The sequence below is a fragment of the Oryctolagus cuniculus genome, chromosome 7, assembly GCF_964237555.1.
Source record: "Oryctolagus cuniculus chromosome 7, mOryCun1.1, whole genome shotgun sequence".
NCBI classification, from domain to species: domain Eukaryota; kingdom Metazoa; phylum Chordata; class Mammalia; order Lagomorpha; family Leporidae; genus Oryctolagus; species Oryctolagus cuniculus.
In genome coordinates, this window is record NC_091438.1 from 4,417,428 (window position 1) to 4,435,462 (window position 18,035).

General features: G+C 39.1%; 1 protein-coding gene and 1 pseudogene across 7 annotated transcripts in view; one reads left to right on the forward strand and one right to left on the reverse strand.

Moving 5' to 3' along the window:
* The window catches only part of PAPPA2 (pappalysin 2), a 611,815-nt gene that overhangs the window by 27,742 nt on the left and 566,038 nt on the right, over positions 1-18,035 (forward strand). The gene's annotated exons all lie outside the window — the stretch shown is intronic.
* Positions 2,367-3,066, reverse strand: LOC100356818 (large ribosomal subunit protein uL4-like; annotated as a pseudogene).

Below are 18,035 nucleotides of genomic sequence, written 5' to 3' on the forward strand. Positions count from 1 at the left end.
TCCAGCTCGTAGTCTGCTTATGGGTTTAGCTTCAACATGGCTGGAATGTTACTCAGTGGATTCTTTTTTTTTTTTTTTAAGGTAGGACATTAAAATTTTATTCTGAAATTATCTCTGGCCACAACAATAAATTTTAACAAATATTCACTAAACAGTCTTACTCCTGTCATCAGCTGTACAATACATACAGTATCATAGAACTGGCCACTAGGATTGAAATCCACTAGAACATATTCCATGTTAAGTGGCGACAGCAGCATCTCACAGAAATGTTTACATACATATGTACACAGTCCACATTCGACCATTTTCACATGTTTTCAGTACACACAGTTGCAGCATATTACAGTCACATGTCTAAGTTGTTGCTCGATAAAAACCCAAGCCCCTGCCTAGACATAACTGTAGCAGTTGAGCTGAGTATAATTACAATGAATTTTATATATGTCCATAGCAGAGAGATGTACAAGCCCCTAAGAAACAAAGAGTTCACGAATACTTTTTTTTAGATGCTACCACAGCATTATGTTGTCAATATTAAAACCTTTACCAACCAAATCAGGTTTTTAAAAAGTCTTCTGCTTACCAGAAATATTCTTGATGAAAAAAATTACAAAAATGAATGCTCTCTTTAAAATAATTCACACTTTTATTTTAAGATTCCAATATGGCCCAATGCTACTGATGCCTAAAGTGTTTCCTAACATTCCAATGGAGTCATTTAATGTGACTCCAAACCACCCATTAAGTTTAAAAGTGGCTTAAGTGCCTTGCACCCAAATTGTAAAAATCCCTGGCCACCCTTACTAGAGCCAGGCACATAGAAAAGGAATGCACTTTGGTTCATACCAAATGCCCTGGGATTAATCAGACTATAAAATTAAATCATTTGAGGTAAATTTTTACAAATACAGTTGATTTTTGTCTAGTGTTAGCATAACAAAAAAAAATATCATTTAAAAAATCAGTTTGATGTTAAGATACAACAAAGACCATCTTTAACCCCTTAAAACATAGGAATTCCCTGTGTAACTAACCGATGGTTATCTTTTTCAGTGCCTGATGATGATTCATGCCTTATGGTTTCTATTAAGGCCTGGAACTAGATATTTAAGACAGATGTATCTTTGCAGAGGTGGGTCCCATCCTTACTGCCTAGTATTCAAAGAGTTAAAGAGGCCAAAAAATGCATGCCCTACAACATGGCATTCAGAACAAAAGGCACATTGTTAACACTAAGGGCACGATTTCTCCTCTACTGTTAATCTGCACTGTCTTGCATCACGCTGTTGTTCCACCGTTGTAGCAATACACTTTAAAGTGATAATGAACACTCTGGTGGTGCAAGAAACAGAGCCAAATGAGACTGCAACCAAAGACAAGACAACACTGTGCTAGTCCTAAATCTGAAAACAGCTCAGACATCCCTAGACAATGGTAACCTGTGAGACCAAGGACTGTTTCCAAGCCAACTCCTAGTAGCCTATCAGAGCCCTTCATCTATTTATGGTTTAAAATCACATAAGATGCAACATCTTTCCTTTATTGACATTACAATCAAGCTAGAATTTTTCCTTTAAGCAGCTCTATTACTAGATACCGAAATGTGGCAGCTCTTGTGAATAGAGGAAATCTCACTGTATTTGGACCAAAAAAAAAAAAAAAAAAAAAAAAAAAAAGCCCCATAGCGCTGCATATCGTAGTTTGGCTTAAAAGTTTCCGGTTGCATCTGTGAATGCAGACAGAAATGCACTGCTGGCATCTTAAGAACATTCCAGGTGGCAGGGGAAAGACAAGTGTGTGCACATGTAGAATCACTTTACAGGGAAATTAATAATGGCAGCTCAAGTTCACACATTTAAACCTAAATATGGAAATGGAAGAGGAGCACTGTGAGGGGGAAATGGCCTTTGATATGGTTTTATGTATTTTAATGACCTAAAGAAACTAATAATCATTAAGAGGCTCCTGGTTTTACAAAGCCACCAAACCAAACTCAGTGGATTCTTATTCAGTACTCTGCAATCAATCTTTTTGGTGTGGTGCTTGGAGAGCTCTTTAAATCTCTGCGTTTTTCAAGATTCACTAAGATCTGTATTGAGCATCTTGTACATGGGAAGGTTGTAGGTACTTTTGAGAGAAGCAGCTTTATGCCAAGTGCTATATAATTCACCTAACTTCCCGAAAGACTTTCAGTCCAAGTTCAGGAACATCCCACGTACCCCCCAGGAGCAAGCTTTCAAATTGAGCAGAATAATTCCAAGGATGTTGCTGAAGGCCCTCTAGGGGTGGGGACCTTTCTCTGCCGAGGACCATTTGGATATCTATAACATCATTCGCAGGCCATAATTTTCACCTTAAAAATTAATCTGCTATAGTCTTACTGAATTTATAGGCCTACCTGTCATTGTTTTGGCAGGGCCAAGCCAAATGATTGGTTTACAGGCCTTCAATGGCTCGAAGTCTGGATATCCCCCGCCCTTGTGCTGGATTCCTTGCTGGCTTCTTCTTGTGCCCTTGCCAGCTCTCTGAGAGGCATAGACATTTTTGATGTCATGCCAGGCCTTAAGAGTCTGAAGCAGCAAAACAGCCTCCTTGATCTTTTTGTAACCTTCAACTTTATCTTCAACCACCAGTATGATGTTAAGGAACTTCCTCAATACATTGCCTTTAGACATTACCAGTGCTGGCAAGGCTGATACAGCCAGGGCAGAGCAGATGGCTTGTCACTCTTGGATTGTGTAAATGCCATAATGCCAATGGCACCAAGCTTTGGTTGTTACAAATATGCAACCTCTTTGGCACAGATTTCCAAAAGCACCCTGGACGGATCAATGAGTTCCACTGCCTCAGACGATGAGAACTTGAGCCACAGCTCTGCCAGTACTCCAAGACCCAGCAGTGGTCGGTGACCTGCTAATTCACTGACAGCATGGGGCTGCCTGGTGTTTTTATGCAAGCTGGTGTGAAAAAAGTTCACTTATCCCACAGAATGGGAACCTTTGGCACAGAAGATAAAGCGATGTTTTTGCCAGATTACTCTTCTCTTCAGGAGTAGACAGGCATATACCATGGCAGAGAAAAGAGAAAGCCATACTTCTCTCAACTTTGGCTCCCTCAGGAGAAAAAAAAAAGCTAACATGTATCTTAATTAATTTTGACACATTAATGTACCTGTGAAACCGTTGCCACAATCATGATTGTGAACATAAACATCATCTCTAAACATGTCCTTCTAAGTCCCTTTTGGGAATAGATTTCTCTGCTTTTGTTTGTCTTGCTTTTCTTCTCCCCATGCTTACCTCCCTATGTTTGGAAACTTATTGTAACCTTTATCCAGTCTCCCCACATTCCCCAATTTGAAAAGTGTTTTATGTTAACCAGTGGGTAAGGACCCAAGTCCTGCCATGATGACAATGGCTCACCTCATTTCTCCTAATCCAGGCTGCTACAAGATGTGAGCCATATTTTCTGGATGTGGGCCAGAACTCTTTTAAATCTAACTTTATAGGCAGTGGACCTCGTCTACATGGTGAGCCAGACTTTGGTGCCTTACCACTATGGAATACTACTCTACAAGCTCTCCAGGAGTTACACAGGCATAATCTCTGTGGCTTCTGACTCCAGAGCCCAGATCTGCAGATAGGTAGATCTATGTCTGAGTCAGGAAAATGATTATCTGATTTTTAAGCTCAACAAACCTTATATTTTATGCACTTTTTCATAGCCATATGTTTGCAGGGAAGGCAAAAGGGGAGCTCCCTGTGTGAATCTCACACTTCATAGACCCATTCTTGTCCTAACAAACTCCAGATTGAGCTTTGAACCACCATGTTGAGTAGTATGAGTGTCAGGATAATTGTCTATTCGCTATCCCTGTAGCTGAATTCTCCTATGTTAATTCATAACCTTTCCATTGATATTTGTACACAGAATGCTTCATCCTTCAGTAGCCACATTGTTACTTCAGTTTTAAAAGTTCACAGATCATCTTACCCTAAAGAGATCCTTCAGTGAATAGCGAATCTACAACAAAAGTTAAATTGCTTTTATTGAAATACACCTTAGAAAGGTCTTTTCTTCTAGGAATGGATAAGCATAATAAATCCAGGAAATAGGGTGATCTCTCAATTTAGAAGACAAAAAAGGCTTGCATGTGAGTAGGACATGATTATTGCATACTTTCCAAAACAAAGCTCGTTGGAAGGCCAATGTTCCCCAATGGTTGTTAAGAAGGAAAACATTTATAAATGTGGATTCTTGATTGTAGTAGGAAGAAAAGAGAATGAACATCAAAGTCATGTGTATGCGGGTGTCTGTGATACTGTTTTGTTAATGGCATATTAATTATTTAAATGAGTGATAGGAAGTAGGGGCTATTAGGTGAGTTGGAAACAATCCATGATGTTGGTCAAAACATGCTAAGAATATGGGTGCCCACAGCACTTGAGAAGACCTGAGGCTGCTGCTTGCTCCTGCTTCATCAGGCACTCAGATTGCAGTGAGATGTCATTCGGAGAGAAGCTTGCCATTGTCCTCAACTCCAGAAACCCTGGCTCAGAAGTTTTGCCTGGGAAGACAAACAGGCCAGAAAACAGAAAGCTCCCAATATCTTCCCAAAGAAACTGATTTCACTGGTAGCAAATTGTGTGCAAGTTCAAGACTAAATGCTTGAAAAGTGGAAGCTGTGGAAATTGGAGGGTGGGGAAGATTTAAGGATTTAATACAGTTACAGATTGGATTGTAGACTGGTGGCTACTAAAAGAGAACTGTGAAATGAAACAGCCGGGATGAATATTCCTGGGATCAGGAAAATTTTCAAACACTGACCTTAATGACTATACCTTTAGAGGAGTCAAATTTGATGGAATTAGTCAGTGCAGCAATTTATGTTACAAAATGCCGTTGAAAACAACATAGTAATTAGCCAGCAATTAGTTGAATTTAACAGCTGTGTGTCATCAGGGAAAGAGATGAAGACAGCAACTGTCATTCACTGTGAATGTGGCCACATTCAAAGCTGCATTACCCTCAGGAGTAGCACCCGAGGTCTTGCACTCTACAGGCATTTGGAAATGGAGCACAGATTTTACTAAAATAATCCAACCAACCATTAAGCAAATAACAAGTAATATGCCCCATAAAAGATGAGTATGCTGCATGACTTGCTACAATATATTATCTAAAAATGTCCATTTCCCAAGAAAAATTATAAGACTTACAAAGAAAGAGTATGACACATACATACAATAGAAATTTTCATGAAAGCAACTAGATGTCAGAGTTAACACAGAAAGACTTGAAAATAACCATAATAAATACATTCACATAACTAGAGGAAAGTATGATTAAAGGAGTAAAGGAAGATGTGATGATCATGTTAAATTGCATACAAGAGTAACAGAGGAATTTTAGAGAAAAATCAAATGGAAATTCTGAAGTTGAAAAGTATAGTATGAAATAAAAAAATTTACTGCAAAGACTAGTTTATTTGAACTGGCAGAAAATCAATTAACAAATTTACAGATAAATTGATAAACTTTCTGTCCAGTGCATTTTATATATTTTTGTAATTACTTAGTTTCAGATATTTATTAGCTATGTGTATGATTTCTTATTTTATTAGTTATTTATAACCTTGCTTAAATTTAAAATATTTGAGGTTTTTCTAAATAATTTTATTGATATCTGATTTAAATTTTTATGGTTAGTGGACATATTCTAAAATTTGGAACTCTTTCTTTTTTTTAAATTTTTTTATTTTTTTAAATTTTTTCACAGGCAGAGTGGACAGTGAGAGAGAGAGAGACAGAGAGAAAGGTCTTCCTTTGCCGTTGGTTCACCCTCCAATGGCTGCCGTGGCCAGCGCGCTGCGGCCGGTGCACAGCGCTGATCCAATGGCAGGAGCCAGGTACTTATCCTGGTCTCCCATGGGGTGCAGGGCCCAAGCACTTGGGCCATCCTCCACTGCACTCCGGGGCCACAGCAGAGAGCTGGCCTGGAAGAGGGGCAACCGGGACAGAATCTGGTGCCCCGACTGGGACTAGAACCCGGTGTGCTGGCGCTGCAAGGTGGAGGATTAGCCTAGTGAGCTGTGGCGCCGGCCTGGAACTCTTTCAATAGATTAAATATTGTTTTATGTCCTAGAATACGGCTATCTTGGACAAATGCTGTATGTGCCTTTGGGAAGAATGTAAAATCTGCAGGTTTTGGACAAATTATTCCATAAAAGCCAGTTAGGTTAAGATGGTTAGCAAAATTTTTGGATTTTCTATATCCTTTTATTTTACTCTATTTATTAAGGGGAAAATTGATGTTTTCACTTCTGATTATAGATTTCTCTACCTGTCCCTGCAGTTCAGTCAGCTTTGGCTTCATTTATTTATTTATTTTGAAGATTTATTTATTTATTTGAAAGAGTTACACAGAGAGAGGAGAGGCAGAGAGAGAGAGAGAAAGGTCTTCAACTCGCTGGTTCACTCCCCAGTTGGCTGCAATGGCCGGAGCTGCGCTGATCTGAAGCCAGGAGCCAGGAGCTTCTTCTGGGTCTCCCACGTGGGTGCAGGGGCCCAAGGATTTGGGCCATCTTGTACTGCTTTCTATAACAGACAGCTGGATTGGAAGTGGAACAGCCGGGTCTCGAACCTGCGCCCCTATGGGATGCCGGCGTTTCGGGCCAAGGCATTAACCCTCTGTACGACAGTGCTGGCCCCTGGCTTCATTTATTTTTAAGCAAAATTATTAACCACTTCCATTATAATGCTATAGCTTCTTCTTGGATTGATCTGATTATCCCAATAAAATGTCTGTACCTTCATGTTTATTCTTCTTAAGATTCATTTAATCTATTATTAATAAGTTTCAATTTTCTTATGCATAGCATTGACAAGGTATATTTTTTCCTTCCCTTTATTTCTAATCTGTTTCCATGGTTTGTATATGGTTTGAGTGTGCTCACTAACTGTTCCTATTTGGTCTTCTGTGTGGTTATGTTAAAAGAAGGTGGATGCCGATGCCATGGCTCACTCTGTTAATCCTCTGCCTGCGGCGCCAGCATCCCATATGGGCACTGGGTCCTAGTCCCGGTTGCTCCTCTTCCAGTCCAGCTCTCTGCTGTGGCCCGGGAAGGCAGTGGAGGATGGCCCAAGTTCTTGGGCTCCTGCACCCGCATGGGAGACTAGGAGGAAGCACCTGGCTTCTGGCTTCAGATCGGCGTAGGTCTCGCCGCAGTGGCCATTTGGGGAGTGAACCAATGGAAGGAAGACCTTTCTCTCTGTCTCTCTCTCTCACTGTCTAACTCTATCTGTCAAATTAAAAAAAAAAAAAAAAAAAGAAGGTGGAACCTTTAAGAGTTGGGCCCTAGTGGAAGGTGATTAGATCATCACAATACAAGCCTATGAAGAGATTAAAGTGGTTCTGTGAGCAGGATGAACAGGATGAATGTAGTTCTCACAGGAACCCAATTGCTTTCTTCAACAGTAGATTGTCACAAAAGAGTAAAACTGGTCACTGAATCTCCCTGAATCTCCTTGTTGCATGCACTTCTGCCGCTAGAGGATGAGCCCATGAGGCTGACTCCAAAGTGGGAACTTACTAACCCCTTTTCTATGTAAAGGATCCCTCAGGTATTTTGTTATGGCAGCAGAAGATAGACTGTTTTTTAACACTTAATGTAATTGCAGATATGGCTGTTTAGATTCATCATTTTTTTTTTTACTTTCTTTCAGTTTTCCCAATCTATTGTTTTATTTTTCTCTTTATCCTTTCCTGACTTGTTCTGGCTAATACAGCATTACTTTAGATTGTAGTATAATCAGTATGTGGGTTTAGCTATACTTATTTGTACTATATAAACATTTTAAAATTTATTTTCATTTTATGTGAAAGAGAGAGAGGGAGGGAGGGAGGGAGGGGAAGAGAGAGAGAGAGAGAGAGAGAGAGAGAAATTGAGCTGTCACCTGCTGCTTCCCAGGATGGTATCAGGATTGCAATATGTATACCAACCACCATTTTCTCAGAGCTAATATTGTTTAACACCTTAAGTAAAGTGCATGACCCATGTGACAGCATAGTTCCCTTTACTACTCCTGCCCTGTGTGCTATATATATTTTATTAACTTAAATATGCGTGAATATATGCATATATATTACAATATGTGGATACTATAGATGATATAATGTGGGGGGCCTGGATTATGAATATTTTCCTCTCAAGAATGTTGAATTTTGTTCTGGCAGTCAGTTGGACTAATGTTGGATACTTTGATCTTGTCGGTTCAAAGCTTAAGAGCAGGTATTTGACATAATGGCTAAGGTGCTGGTTAGGACGCCAGTTTCCTACATCACAGTACCTGGGTTTGATTCTCAGCTCCTGCTCCCAATTCCAGCTTCCTGCTAATGTGCACCCTAGGAGGCAGAGGTGATGGCTCAGGTAGTGGGTTCCTGCCACCCACCTACCTGGGTTGAACTTTGGCTACCAGCTTTGATTTTGGTTGAGCCCTGGTTGTTGTGGGCTTTTGGGGAGTCAACCGATAGATGCGAGTTTCTCTCTCTTTCCATCTCCCCTCTCTTCCTTCCCCTCCTCCTTCCCTTGCTTCCTCTTTCTGCCCTCAAATACTTAAATGAAGATTTTGTATGAAGTTTTGAGCTAGGAAGTGAAACGTACTCTGGAACATGGTCTTTCTGAAGTCCCAAGTGTATACTGAAGATGACCAGAGAGCTCTTTTTAAACTCCAGCTAGTCTGAAACTTCACCATATTTTTTTTTAATATTTATTTACTTGAAAGTCAGAGTTACACAGAGAGAAGGAGAGGCAGAGAGAGAGAGAGAGAGATCTTCCTTCCACTGGTTCACTCCTCAGTTGGCCACAATGGCCGGAGCTGCGCTGATCCAAAGCCAGGAGCCAGGAGCTTCTTCTGGGTCTCCCACACAGGTTCAGGGGCCCAAGGACTTGAACGTCTTGTACTCATTTCCCAGGCCATATCAGAGAGCTGGATCGGAAGTGGAGCAGCCAGGACTTGAACCATTACCCATATGGGATGCTGGCAGTGCAGGTGGCAGCTTTACCAGCTACTCCATAGCGCTGGCCCCTGAGACTTCAACATATGATCACACTTTAGCTCTTGGCTCTGTGTCAGGCAAACCCTGCTATGCTTTAAGTAATCTTGTCCTGTGCTTGGGTAGGCCAACCCATGGCCCTGGCTGCCTGATAAGCCTAACCAGATACCTGGGCCTTCTCTTTCCAGGTCCTTGCTCCACAAATTCTGGCTGCTTCAGATGTATCTCTCTTATCTCTGTCACTTCAGCTTGTGTTCCACCTGGCTTCTCCTTCTCTCCTGGATGGAAGAGAAATGTCCCCTGACAAAGTCTGTAGTCATAGTGAGGCTCACTTTGCTATTGCTACTTTCTCAACACTCAGTCTTGTGCTGATGGCTATTCAGTGTCTGAGTATAATTGCCTCATATATTCAGTACACTTTTATCCTGTCCTTGACAGTCTGGCATTGGTTTCTCTGCCATGGGTAGAATAATACATGACTGTGTTATTTTATAAAATATAATGGAGTAAATGCAACATGGCATCCTAGATTGGATCCTGAAAACAAAACTGGTGAAATGCAAAGTTTGTAAGTTTATTTAATTGTAATGTACCAATGTTAATCTTAGTTTTGACAAATGTAGCATGCTAATATAAGTTATTATCATTAGTGGAAAGTAAGTGAAGGGTGTTTAGGAACTCTACTATTTTTGCAATGTTTTTGTAAACCTAAAATTATTTCAAAATCATTTATTAAAAATGCAATATTATAGATAAAGACCATTAATCATAACTAGCAATCACATAGCCATTACTATGCTGGGCATTATTTTAAATTATTTACATACAGTAACTCACTCTCTCCTCACCAGAAGAATAATCCTATGTGAAAGGGCTATCAAGATCTTTTCACAGAAGAGGAACTACAGCACAGAGATTAAACTAGTGAGTAGCAGAAGGGAACAAGACTAGAGCAGTTAAATGTCATCTTCATTGCACCCTATCAACATTACTTACTAGCAACATGACCTCGCTGTTGATATCCCTGGTCACCTGGTAGAGGTAGTGTTAATCAGCTTTCTCCTCTGTAAGCTCCCCCTCCCTTCACTCCTCTTTCCACACTGTATTCCTTGGAAAGAAGTTATTATGCATAGCCCATACCTAGGGAATGGAGAGTTATGCTCCATCCCCATGAAGGAAAAGTATCTGCCTATAATATTTATGATTCTTCTGTATGGGAGACTGTCCTTTCTTCCCTGTGAACATACTTATTCAGTCATTTATTTATATTATGAATTATTATTCATAATATTCATATTATTACGAATTATTATTATTTATGAATATTTATTTCACACTTTTGGTTATAATCCAGTCCTTTATTTTGTTGATCAAACGGTTCCACCTTGGCCATTGGGAACTCCTTCAGGAGCATATGCAAGCCTTTGACATCTTCCCATCATTCATGATTTTGTGGTTGTTAGAGCTTCTTAGTTTCTGGTGCTGAAGGATGCTCCAGGCTCATCTTGAACATTTCCTGTCCTAATACTAGAATCAGCTGTTTCACTAACAATTTCTGATTCTTTTTATCAGAGCATGGTGTTAGGAGCCCAGATCTGAATGCCTGATGTGCTTGTAGGGACTGGAGTGTCACTGATTCTGGGTCTCCTCAGGTCCAGGAACTGTATGTGTGAATACTAATACTGAATAGTATGTACAGATGACTATTTCTATGTGTAATCATGTTTGTTTATGTTAAATAGACATGAGATCATAATGATGTCTTCAACTCTAATCCATTATCTTTTGAACCTCCTCCCCTTGTTTATCTGTAAATTCCAATTTCAATAGTGAGAAAGCATGCTCACCCTTCTCTAAACCATTCATTTATTTTAATTCCAGTGTCTATGTTTACTAGCATGAAATTGAACCCCACTGAGAAACAGCATGATCAACCACAGTATGGTGACCATGAACAGATGATTTGACTTTAATGTTACAGACTCCACTCATTCCAAAAGCAAATTAGGTCAGCACCTTTTCCTCCAACCCTTTAGTAAGTTGTTTCATATACTTAAAACATTAGATTGTTTTGTCACATTTCGTCACTGTGTGTCCTGCGTTTGAATACATTGAAGTTCACTCTTTGTGTTGTAAAGTTCTGAGTTTTGACAAATGCTTAGTGTCACAGACTCCTAATTTTATTACACAAAATAGTTTCACTGCCCTAAAAGTAATCCCTTGTGCTTCACCCATTTGGCCCTCCTCCCCACATCTAAATCCCTGGCAAACACTGCTCTTTTTTTTTTTTTTAGTGTTTCTGTAGTATGCCTTTTCCATGCTGTCATATCGCTGGAATCATATACTGTATTTGGTTTACTGCAGTTTGAATATGGTATGCCTAGGTATAAGTGTTTTGCTACTTATCCTGCTTGGTGTTCTCTGAGCTTTCTGAATCTGTGCTTTAATGTTTGTCAATAATTTTGGAACATTCTTGGCCATTATAACTTCAAAAATTTCTTTTGCTTTATTTTTCTCTCTTTCCCTTTGTTATTCCAGTTATAAATGGTCTTTGACTTAGGATGATTCAATTTATAATTTTTTAACGTTCTGTTGGTGCAGAAGCATACTTCAGTAGAAACCATACTTTAGACCTGGAATTTTGATCTTTTCCGGGCTCCGCATATGCAGTTCGATGTTCTCATGATCCTGAGCACTGGCCGAGAGCTGCAGATCCCAGTCAGCCACGTGATCACGAGGTGAATAGCTCATGCGCTGCAGTGCTTAGCTAAGTCTTTGATAGCTTGGGTGCATTTGCAATCACTATCGTTTCAGTGTACAATGGGGTTATTGGGATACAGCCCAATCATAAGTTGAAGAACTTCTGTACACATATTTTGTACTTATTGAAATTATCTCACACTTTGTATGTTCTTTTATTCTTTTTTTCATTCATTATTCTATTTGCATTTGAGCTTGGGAAATTTGTATTGACCTATTCTCAAGTTCACTGATTGCTTTCTCATTGTGTAGTGTTCTCCCTTTCCAGGTATAGGATAATACTCCCTGGGATTGAGAGTCTTAAGATCTAATATCAGAGAAGATAGGCCAGAGAGTTTACGTCCAGGGGAGGGCATTTGGTGAGTGGTTAATATACTGCCTGCCATGCCAGCATTCCATATCAGAGTGCTGGTTGGAGTCCCAGTTGCTCTGCTTCCCATCCACTCCCTGCTAATTTGCTTGGGAAAGCGGCTGAATATGGTCTGTACTTGGGCGTTGCCTCCCATGTTGGAGACCCAGATAGAGGTCTAGGCTCCTGGCTTTGTCATAGCTAGGCTCCAGCTATTGTGGCCATTTAGGGAATGAACGAGTGGATGAAAGATTCTCTTTCTCTCTCTCCCTTTCAAACAAATAAATAAAAATGTGAATAAATCTTTTTTTAAAAAAAGAAAACTAAGAGGCCATTTGGTGTGCCTGCATTCCACATCAGAGTACCTGATTTTGAGTCCCAGTCCTGTTTCCAGTCCCAGCTTCCTGCTAATCCACACGCTGGGAGGCAGCAGGTGATGGCACAAGTGCTTGAATCACTGCCACCCATATGGAAGGCCCAGATTGGGTTCTGGGCTCTTATTTTTGCTCGCCCAACTCTGGCTGTTTCAGGCAATTGGGGAGTAAATCAGCAAGCAGAAGATCTCTCTTTATCTACCTCTGTATCTTTACCTTTTAAATAATTGTAAACGAATAAATAAATTAATTTAAAAATAATTTATATATAAATGATTGAGCCCATCAAAAACATTCTTCAGTTCTGCTCTAGTGCTTTTTCCTATCTAGCATTTCCTGTTGGTTCTTCCAGTTTTTGTCACTCAGCTAACATACTCATCTATTCTTGTGTGTTGTCTACTTAAGTATATTAGTTATTTTAAATTGTCTATTTCATGTAAAGAGGGCTAAATTTGCTTACTCATCTAAGAGTTATAGCTGATACAACTGTAACAAAAGATGAGTTAAGGAGAGCTAGGAATTGGGCTGTGTTTAATACTTTCTGTAGCTGTGGGTGGTAGAAGCTCCAAATTCTTCTAGGTCTTTGTTTTAAATCTTCCTTATTGTCATTCAGCTTCCCAGAGAGTCTGCTTTGTAGCTCTTTCAGCTTTCAAGAGCTGTTGCCACACTAGAACCTTGTGGCTGTTGGTTCAGGTATAGGGAAGAGAAACTTCTGTAGTCCTTTGACACTGTGCATACATTGGCTTGGGCCAAGAAAGAGGCTTTAAGTAAGTGGGGCTGAATTTCTCGCTGATGAGAGATTCTTTCCTGTTTTTTGAGGCTTTTAATTTATTTTTGAAGGGATTTATTAATACATTAAAATCTCAGGGTTACAGCAAATGCATGATAATTACTATGACACAATTCTCATATTAATGTGATATTAATATGAGAACTGGTTCAGTATACTTCATAGATATAATTCTAATTGTATTTCCCATCCTCCTTCCCTCCCTTCCTCTTTCTTTGTTTCATTTTCAAATTTTCAGATAAATTTTTTTTTAAAGATTTATTTATTTATTTGAAAGTCAGAGTTACACACAGAGAGAGGAGAGGCAGAGAGAGAGAAAGACAGAGAAGTCTTCCATCCAATGCTTCACTCCCCAATTAGCCACAATGGCTGGAGCTGCGATCTGAAGCCAGGAGCTAGGAGCTTCTTCCTGGTCTCCCATGTTAGTGCAGGCCATAGCAGAGAGCTGAATTGGAAGTGGAGCAGCCGGGTCCCAAACTGGCACTCATATGGGATGTTAGCGCTTCAGGCCAGGGCATTAACCCGCTGTGCCAAAGCACCAGCCCTGAGATAAAACATTTTTAATTTACATTATAAGCATAGGCTTAATGCTCCACTAAATGAAGAGTTCAACAAGTAAAAAAATAAAAAGTCCATAGTTCAACAGAAATATAGGCAAGGGCTATAAGCAGTTATCTAATGAAAATATGTGCATTCTACTCATATATGGTAAATTTTAAAATAATCACAGATGATTAAAACTATAGTAGCATATTTATATGTATTAACTATCAAAAATGGAAAACGTATGGCATTTTTTCTTTTGGGTCTGGCTTATTTCACTTAGCTTAATGGTCTCCAGTTGCATCCACTTTGTTGCAAATGTCTGGATGTGGTTCTTTTTGGTGGCTGATAATATTCCATCTGTATATATACCACATTTTCTTTATGTAGTCATCAATAGATGGACATGTAGGTTGTTTCCATAGCTTAGCCATTGTGGATTGAGCGTCTGTAGACATGGCAGTGCAGGTAACTCCTTCATATGCTGTTTTCATTTCCTTAGATATATTATCAGTAGTGATGAATCTCCATACTGTCTTCCATGATGATTGTGCCAGTTAACATTCCCACCAACAATGCATCAGGGTACCTTTTTCTTCACATCCTCACCAGCATTTGTTATTTAGTGATTTTTGGATGGTAACCATCCTAACTGGGGTGAGCTGATGCTTCATTGTGATTATTATTATTTTTTTGCATTTTCTTGATGGCTAATGATCTTTAACATTTTTTCATGTATCTTTTGGCCATTTGTATTTTTTTCCTTTGAAAAATACCTGTTCATATCCTTTGCCTATTTCTTCACTGGGTTGTTTGCTTGGTTTTTGTTGAGTTTCTTGAGTTCTTTATATATTCTGGATATTAATCCTTTATTAGATGTATAGTTTGCAAACATTTTCTCCCATTCTGTTGGTTGCCTCTTCACTTTATTGATTGTTTCTAGATTTCTTTCCAAAAGTGATTGATTGAGAATTACATATGTTTAAGGATTTATTTAAAATTTTATGATGATAATTATTAAAAGCCAAAAATAGATTTTTCTTTCTCTCTCTCTCTCTCTCTCCTTCCTTCCTTCCTTCCTTCCTGCTTTCTTGCTTTCTACTTTTATTTAATGAATATAAATTTCGAAAGTACAGCTTTTGGATTATAGCGGCTTTTCCCCTCATAACCTTCCTCTCACCCACAACTATCCCATCTCCCACTTCCTCTCCCATCCCATTCTTCATCAAGATTCATTTTCAATTCTCTTTATATACAGAAGATCAACTTAGTATATACTAAGTAAAGATTTTAACAGTTTGCACTCACACAATACATAAATTATAAAGTACTGTTTGAGTACTAGTTTTACTGTTAATTCGCATAGTAGAACACATTAAGGACAGAGATCGTACTTGGGGAGTAAGTGCAAAGTGACTCCCATTGTTGACTTAATAATTGATACTCTTACAAAAATAGATTTTAACTTCAAAGGTCTTTTAGGAGAGGATAGAAAGAGGAGAAAATAATGTAAATAAGGACCACATGATATAAGTTAGAAATCAAAGAAAATATTCAGGAGATATAAAAAGCAAAAATTATAAAATAACACAGAATTAAGATACATTCTTTATATATCCACAAAATACATATGCATAACTTAAAATGTTAAATTCCTTTAATATAGTAAAATACACTTTAAAAAGTATAAACCCACCAATATGCCATTTACTGGAGCTATATGTTTAAGAGGCAACTCTGAGAAATTTAAATAATAAGTGTTTAAAAAATTTTATGAAAAAAAGTCTTGCAATGATAATTCCAGACAAAAATTGAATTCAAGGCAAAAAATCACAATAACTAAGGATATTCAAATTAAGATGTAACTGAAATGCATGTGTCAAAAGATTGTTTTCAGGAACACAGAGAAAATGCACAAAAGTATAGTGAAATGGGAAATGTCATTTACCTTCTCTTAATCCTTGAGTGACAGAGTAGGAAAACATATGCAAAGACATAATAAGGAAAAAAATTAAGGGAATAAGATTGCTTTAATGTATATAAATATCTTCTGTCCTACACATAGTAAGCTGATAGTACTGTTTCCTTCTTTCTTTCTTTTTTTAAAGTATTCATTTATTTATTTGAAAATCTGAGTTACACAGAGAGAGGAGAGGCAGAGAGAGAGAGAGAGGTCTTCCATCCAAAGGTTCACTCCCCAATTGGCCGCAATGGCCGGAACTGCACTGATGCGAAGCCAGGAGCCAGGAGCTTCTTCCGAGTCTCCCACGTGGGTGCAGGGTCCCAAGCACCTGGGCCATCTTCTACTGCTTTCCCAGGGCATAGCAGAGAGCTGGATTGGAAGTGGAATATGGGATGACGGCGTTTCAGGCCAGGGCATTAACTCACTGCGCCACAGCACTGAACCCGCACCATTTCTTTATCCTCATAAAATGTTTATAAATTTTGTTCATGTATCAAGTAACAAGGGAAATAATGAATTTAAAATATCAAAAAATACATGCCACGTTCTCTAGTTATATTACAAAACAGTTCTTATTCTTTACAGTAATAGCCTACTCTATTTTGAAATATATATTAATAAAGTTCAAGTGGGAATGCAGTAGTTTTTTCTTCATAGCCTCCATATGAAAAAGTTGTACTCAGGAGAAAATGCATGCCTTTAAGTACTTTAATTAGCATTTGGTAAATAAAATAAATTATTAGTGAACTCAGATGTTGGGAAATGAGCAATTAAATAACTCTAAGATAAACAAAAAGAACCAATAGAGATACAATTACTAATTAATAAGTAGAAAAATAGAATAAATATACAACCCAAAACTTGTTCTTTGAGAAAATGTTTTACTAAATAGAAAAGCCATTAATTTAACTTCTCACAGAAGGGTAGAAATGTAAATACACAAAACTCAGAATGAACCATGAATAATAATTTCTGTGGGGAAAAATAAAAGAAATTATAAGCAAATACTTTGCAAATATTTTAATAGATTTGAAAAATAGGAAATGGTATGGAAATTTTTGAATTTTTATATTTTAGTCAGCTTTTTATCACCATAGCAAAATATTTGACACAGGCTACTTATGAAGAGAAAGATAATCTGTGTAGCTGACAGTTGTGGAGGCTGAAAGTGTCCATGGCAAGGCACAGGCGGTGGCTCTGAAGGGCCACTGGTAGGTGTTGGGTGACAGATGCCTGAAGCAGTAGTGTATGCAGGAGAGGGATTACAGAGTGAACCAGGAGGCTGGGAGGCAGCTGGGTGGGACCAGGCTTTCTCCTTCTGCAACAGCTCTCTCACAAAAACTCAAAATGTTCAGGAAGAGTTTTGACCTTGCAAGTGCATAGCCACAATGACCAAAGGACCTCCCACTAAACACCATCGCTTACTAAACCCCATCTCTTAAAGTTTCCACCACCTCTCCATAATGCCACCCTGGAGACCTAGCTCCCAAGACATGAATCTATAGGGTACACAAGCCATATTCAAACCATACCATCATCATTCAAGTTTTATCTATCATTTGTTTTCTATCAGTGACCTGAGCACTTTCATAAACTCGCACCATATGATGGAAAATTTAACATAAACTTGCCAAGTCTTTCTGAATTTCTTTTTCCTTTTCCTCCCCAAGATAGCACTTGAATATAGTTGAGCCAAAAACTTGTGCACTGTTTGGCAATGGGGAAAGAGAAAGCGTATGTAGGTCTGAGATCCTTGTGTCATACTCTGGCTTCTGTTGCCTCTACCATGGAGCTCACTTCTGGAGAATCTCCTGGTCCACACAGTCTGAGGTTTACTGGTGGAAGTCTGACCAACTTCCATGTGAGTAAGCCTTTTCCTCAGCCTTTGCTGATGCTCTGTCTGTGGCCATGTATGCAGAGGTTCTCAGGCCCAGCTCTGCTCTGCATTTTTTTTTTTTTTTTTTGACAGGCAGAGTGGACAGTGAGAGAGAGAGACAGAGAGAAAGGTCTTCCTTTTGCCGTTGGTTCACCCTCCAATGGCCGCCGCGGCCAGCGCACCGCGCTGATCTGAAGGCAGGAGCCAGGTGCTTCTCCTGGTCTCCCAAGGGGTGCAGGGCCCAAGCACTTGGGCCATCCTCCACTGCACTCCCTGGCCACAGCAGAGAGCTGGCCTGGAAGAGGGGCAACCGGGACAGAATC